Below are 7,315 nucleotides of genomic sequence, written 5' to 3' on the forward strand. Positions count from 1 at the left end.
GGTCACATGGAATCTTCATTTCTCAATGAAATAATGAAAGAGAATTTATGAAGGTTTTTGGCATAGCTGAGTGTAAGTTAGTGGTTCCACCCATGCAAAGATTTCTATGGAAAATGTTTCTCCACTTGTGGATATAAAGGAGTACATGAAGTTGATGAGGAGTTTGATCTTTCTGTGTAATACATGGCCTACTTTACAACTAATGTCCTTATCAAGTTCTTAAATCAGCCTCTAGAGTAGCCTTGAGAGAACCACTAGAAGGCATGGATGTGGTAGTCAAATGTGGCCAGATGGTTAAGACATGGCTTATGTAGAAGGCATGGATGTGGTAGTCAAATGTGGCCAGATGGTTAAGACATGGCTTATGTAGACTTGGCACTCTACCAAGTAGGATGCATGCTTTTACATGCTATGTGATCGCATTAGTGAGTATTGGATAGCAAACGGACACATCATTCTCAAGTTGTGGAGCCTATTTGAGGAGGGTTTAGACAGTCTTAAGATGGTTGTTGGAGCTACGCAGAGGCTGTACTACAGGACCATGTTATAGTCTAATATGGTCATGCAATCAGATGATATGATTGGTTGGGCATTTTGAACCAAGTTGTGGGTTGGCCAATGTGGCTTACCTATGTCCATGCTCAACTTGGGCACTATACATAGACTGGTTTGGCAGCCTTTGTTCATCATCGAGTTTATTGTGTTTTCAAGGACTCTAATAAGGAAGACATCCTCCATACAGAGTTTGTCTAGAGTTCCTTACCTGAAGCACACATTAGTTTTTGTAATCAAAGTTTACAAGCAATAATATTGTTTACTTTGCCAATTTTCTATGATTTAGTGCTTTTTACACTATTGTGTTTACTTACAAAAGTAGACACTTTTTTAAAATTTTCAACATACATGTGTGTGTATGAATATGCACGTGTATGTGTGTAAGCATGTGTGCATGTGTGTGTGTGTGTGCGTGTGTGTGTGTGTGTGTGTGTGTGTGTGTGTGTGTGCGTGCGTGCATGCTTGCATATATGCATGAAAGCACGCCACACATGTTTTTTTTTAAATTATGTGAGAATCTAAGGAATATTATCAAAAAAATTATAAAGGAAATGGCTAATGTACTATATCTCCACTAAGTTGTTCCATGAGAAGCCAAGTCCCAATCATTAGGAGGGGGATCAGAGGGGGGAATCTCTAGCAAAACAGATGTTTAGGTATACGAATAATTTGGAGGGGGATTTGAGGGGGGATCTCTATAAAAAAATATCTTTGGGGGGATAGGAATTAAGCCTACAACTAACAATTAATGGATACGAGCATCTCTATCTTTTTCTTATCGTCGAGGGCATCGGAGGATCTCTATCAAAATAGATATTGGGTGTAAGAATCAAGCATGCAATTGATCATGATTAACATATATGAGCATCCTAACCACTTTACAAACACTTATTTTTCATTTTTTCATTAATATTATCTTTCTTCACTTGGCATAAAAATTATCCCATCATTGTGACAAGATTTAGCCTTGTATTACGAAGGAAGAAAATATTTCTTTAAAAGATTTTGGAATTATTTCCATGTACTAGGTGGATGCTTGCCCTGCTTAATCACATTCTATCATAAGCCAACACTTTCAATCAAATGATTACAAGCACATTTAATTTTATCTTTTTTTTGAGAATTTTCCACCTAAAAAATTAATCATCTTGTTGACTAAGGCATGCAATAAGCACACGAGCGTCTTTATTTCCATCATAGTTTGGAAAGTGAATGCCTTTCAACTAATCCGTGAGTCTTTCCGAGAACTCTAGGCATACAATATATCCTTAACAATGCGTTTAACATGATCACTTTCCTCTTCATCAGAATCAAAAATATTATGTTTGCGCTTAGAATGCTTAATACGGAGCTCTTACTAGTGCCTATGATCACGCTCATTTGTTATTTACTCTTGAATAATTTACAGGTAGTTAAACAAAACACACAAATAGACTTAGCTCAATACTCTCCTGAGATGGCTTGAATTCGTGTTGAAGCTTGAACAAAAACTTTTTGTTGAAGCTGAACAAAAACTTTTTGTTGAAGGTCAAACTCAAGTCTTGCTTCACACAATAATTTCAATGGAGTCTATGTAGGTATATATGAGCTTGAGTGTAGTTTTGCTTCAGACAATAATTCTGATGGAGTCTATGCGGGTATTTACGAGCTTGAGTGTAGGTCAAATATCGTCGAAATCAATCTTTGCACTTTTCCCACAGCTTCCAAACTTCAATTCTGGTTTCTAAAGCTGAAATAATTTTTTATGGATTTATTTGGTATTTTTCTATTTTTAGGCCTTTTATGCTCAAAATAGGCCAAAATTTATGTTTTGGGCCCCGAAAAATTACTTACTTTATAAACACCAAAATTTTTGAAATTTATGGTTGAACCTCTAAGTATCCACCAAGACAAGCCAAAAACTCACCAAAGCTTAAAATATGTGTTAATTCAACCCTTTTGTTCATTTTTCCAACTTAAAAGCAATCTCAATTAGTCAAAATCTTATAAGTTGAAAGTAGGCACATAATTGAAGAAAGATAGATGCTTGGGAGTCACCTAAAGTCCTTGATGATGTGGAAAAGATGATATTGCTTGATTTGCTAAGATTTGAGCAGTTTTGAAGCCTCCTTTCCTTGCTAAACATATATATCTATGGTGCCCGATTAAGAAGAGGGTTAAGGGATTGAAAGGTGATTTTTGATTCTACAGTGGTTTTAAGTAAACACGTGGTTTTTCACCTTCCTTTTCTCTTTGGTTACTGCCCAATGGTCACAAATACCTGTAGCCTTCAACCTTTACCTTTAGCCTTCAATCCTTTACAATTCTCTTCTACAAATTGGCCTAGCTTGTGCTCTAATATACCACTAACACAAGGATCCCTATCAAGGAATTTATAGAAGATAATTTCTCAAGAAAAATAATTATTTAATCATTCAACTTAAACTATTCCTATAAACTCAACATAAACCAATATTTCAAATTTTAACACATGAAAATACTTAGCTCTTGTATGGCAAATGGATGTGCACAATGTAGCACATATAAACAAAGCTTGTCCAAAATCATGAGTCATGCCTTCTAAAAATGCTTTCACCTCAATCTTCTGAGACCTCTTTACCTATAAAATATCTAACAAGAAATTAGTAAACAATTATTCCATAGGCATACAAGTCTCATCACCACACACATGTTCATCAGGCATAAGTACTCCAAGAATCACCCTACCATATAAACCAACTATAATAAACATAGGAAGACCCTACGTCAATGTATACCAAATGTATTAATATTTGAAATGGCATATTAACATAATTTGGCATGATACAAAGACAATCCAGGCATCCTCGAATTATCTAAGAGGGTAGAATTATATTTTTAAGAGGGCTTAAAATACATTTTCAGCTCATTCATAGCAAAATGAAAGAAAGTCACAACAAGGAGGTGAGAACCATACCACAAGAAGGAGGAGAGATTTTACTTGGAATAGATCAAAGACCATACCATAGTGAGAAACCCCTTGCCGCCTAGTAATTTTAATCCCACTGGTCTATTTTTTGAAACAAAAGAGAGTGTAAGAGGAGATTTTGAAAGACCTCTCACCTGCTAGGAATCCACAATTTTGATCAAGCCATTCATACAAGCTTGCAAGAAATCTCCCTCATCGCTCGTGAGCCAATCCATGCTATATCCACAAGCTTGAATCTCTCTCATTATGGCTCTACCACCTCACGCAACCCCTTCAAGAAACGACTGCAGAGAACACTCGTGCGTAGAGGATGTAGGAGGCCAACTGATAACAAAGCATTTAACAGTGCTACAAAGATGAAGAACCATCCCAAGTGTTGGCTTTGCCACCTTTGTAATCCACACTGCTAGGCCATAATCAAAGAATAAATCCAATGTATATGCCAGTGTGCCGTAGGCACATGAGGGTGAAGGAGTACAAGACCAAAAAGAAGATCAACCCTCTGCTCGTCAACTTTCCTCAATTCAAATCTCTGCCATTCAACATGATCCCAATGGAAGAATGGATTTGTGGGCTGATCATCCAATTTCTTGTTTCATATCAAGACACCCTAGATGTCGTCTAAGTTGCCATCAAATTCCTCATTACCATCCACATTTTCTTATAGGACTTCAAAGAAGAGAAGGGCCCCTTACAACAATGACACAAATACGATGAAGCACATGGGGCCCACACTTCGATAAATCTATGGGTTGTTCACGTGCATCTAATTATCTAGAGTATGCGCCTTTACAAAGATGTTCTCTTTTGAGTTCATCCTTTTTCAGACTACAACTTTGTGTTCACTCCCAACAATGGGATATCACTCCGTTGTCTAAAGGCAGTACAACACTTCCATATAACAAGGTCATCATCATAATCTGAAGACCAGCACACATCACATACCCACACCCACACTCACCCACATGTGCACCCATATATACACGCACGCACACTCAACCCCCCTGTAAATACTACTCCCCTTTTAATTTTTCTCCCTATTAGACCCCTTAAATTTCTTCCTCTAAATTCACACAGCTTGGAACCCAAAAAAAAAAAGTTACGTTATCACATAGGTTCACGTGTACTATGTCATCACGAAAAAAAAATCTTAAAATAACTACCACATCATCATGTGGACACACGTGCCACATCATCATGTAGACTCGTGTGCCACGGTATCAAAAAAAATCATTATCTATTTCAAAAAACACAAAAAAAAACATTAGAGAGAGAAGAAGAAGAAGAAGAAGAAGAGAGACAGAGAGAAAGAGAAAAGATGAAAGAAAGAAAGAAAGAGAGAGCAAGAGAAAAGAAGAAAAGAAGAGAGAGAGAGAGAGAGAGAGAGAGAGAGAGAGAGAGAGAGAGAGAGAGAGAGAGAGAGAGAGAGAGAGAGAGAAAGAAAGAAAGATTTTATTAACGTCTTCTAAAAGACCGAACTCGGCCTATGAGACAAATCGGAGTACCTGTATGGGGTATCCTCTGTCATCCCAACAAAATGAAAAAGTACTGAATTAAAAAGCTGAATCTGGGTGTGCAGGGGATGGAGCTCTATTACTAGGAGAATGCAAAGCTATATGCATGGAGTATACAATCATGATATGCAACCTAGCTAGCTCCATCCTGTACCATACTGGGGGTATAAAATGGTATACATCAGTGAAGGGGGTGTCCACAGCTCCCTGAAGAACATGCCTGGGTGTGCTCTGAAGCGAGCCAGTCGCTCCGCACCCTCTCTGTGAAACTGAGCTCTGATCTCTGTCATCTCTCTCTGGTATAGGCGTGGTGTCCGAAAGCCAGGTGTCCTCTGTCTCCTGCGGGCTCTAAGTGTCTCTGCTCTCTGGAGAGTAATTCCCTGCCGTGTAGGGGCTGGGAGGGGTATGGATCTCTGAAAAAATGTAGTAATCTGTGTCTGTCGCCCCCCCTCTGGAGCTGTCTGAGCCTGTAATAATGTCTCTCTGTGGCGCTGTATGTCTAGAATGTATCTCCCCAGTATGCGCTGGTCTGCTGTCTCAAAGATCTGGCGTAGGGAATGTGGCTCTCTGAATAAAATGGGATATCTCTCTCTGATGGCTGTATATGCTCTGCATCTGCATACATAATGCTCCTCACTCTCCACCTCCTCTCTGCACAATCTGCATACCCTCTCCTCTTGGGGGATCCGTGCTGCTCTGCCAGTCTCAATCTCCAATCGGTGTGATGAAACTCTGAGCTGACCAATAGCCACTCGGGAGCCGTGTGGTAAAAAGCCCTCCATGTATCTAGGCCTCTCTATAAATCCATCATCAGTGATACTCATGAAGTGATCTCTGTAGTTATAGCATCTTCGGTGGAAGAGGCTGTGTAGGCGATATCCATGTCTCTCGTGTATAGAGCTGCCATAGATCCTGTCTCAATACTCTGTTCCTCTCACTATGAGAGAGACGGATATGTGGTGCATCCCTGTCATACTGGAATGGTGGTAGATGATCCATGTCTAGGCCATGCTGTGAGAACCAATGTGTGACCTGTGCATACCATGATCCTCTGTCTCCTGCCTCAGCCAACTGTCTAGATGCCTGAAAAGCTCTGTATGATAATATGTCCTGTGGCATCTCTCTGAATCTGTCTAGCAGGCATATAGTCTGAAATATGGCCTCTACCATCATAGGAGGCGCAGCGAACTCTGCTCGGATAATGTCATGAGGTACTGACGGTTTGTTGCGTATCATGCGTGCCATCATGAGGGCCTGTGGTCTCTCTATCTGTGTCCACCAATGAGTAGCAAGGCCTGGCGCCCATACTGCTGCTCCATACATCAATGCCGGTGTGACTAATGTGTCAAATAGCCACCCCTTCGTCCGGGGCTCCTGAAAATGCGCCTGGTGGCACTGTCTCTCTAGCATAGCCAATGCTGCATATCCCCGTGTCAATCTAGCTATGGCTGCTGAACCCATGGTAAAGCGTGTGGCTGCTCTGCAGAGAAGGTAACCCCTAGGTACACGTATGATGTCACCACCTCCACCTGGCATCCTGCGAGAGTGAATGTCAGCTGACTCCTGCCCTGTCTCGATGTATGAAAGACCATAACCTTGGTTTTCCCAAGGTTCACAGTAAGACCCCTCTGTGTGCAGAAATCATGGAGTGCATGTAGATGCTGCTGTAGACCACCTGGGGACTCAGACACCAATACAATATCATCAGCATAGAGCATAATATGTACTGAGGTACCTGCTAAATCAACTCCATCTCCGCCTCCCCGTGTAATGAAGTCAGCCACCTCATCAATGTATAACCCAAATAGCGTGGGGGAAAGTGGGCATCCTTGCTTCACACCAATGGTGCTAGCAATAGTCTCGGACATACCTCCTGGACATCTGACTCGCCCAAAAACCTGCTCATATAATGCATAGATGCCCCATGTCATATCTGCTGGTATGCCAAGAGACTGCAGGCGCTGAAAGAGCCTCTCTCGTGGTACTGTGTCAAATGCCTTGCGGAAATCCACAAAGCAGCAATAGAGCTTTCTCTTCCTCACTCTGGCCTGATCAATCATACATCTCAAAGTGAATACATGGCCAGTGGTAGAGAAAGCTCTCCTGAAGCCAGCCTGCCCTGATGAGCGTAAACCTGCTCGTTCAGCATATAAGCTAAGCTCCTGCTCCAGCACTGCACCATAGAGTTTGGCTAGCACGTGGCCAACCATAACCGTCCTGTAGTTGCTCGGATCGAGCATATCCCCTGTTTTGTGAATCGGCACAATGGTGTGCATCGTCCACTCCGCAGGCAAACCCT

This window comes from Cibotium barometz, chromosome 59 (assembly GCF_041138505.1).
Source record: "Cibotium barometz isolate CiBa-2024 chromosome 59, ASM4113850v1, whole genome shotgun sequence".
In the NCBI taxonomy this organism is placed as follows: Eukaryota; Viridiplantae; Streptophyta; class Polypodiopsida; order Cyatheales; family Cibotiaceae; genus Cibotium; species Cibotium barometz.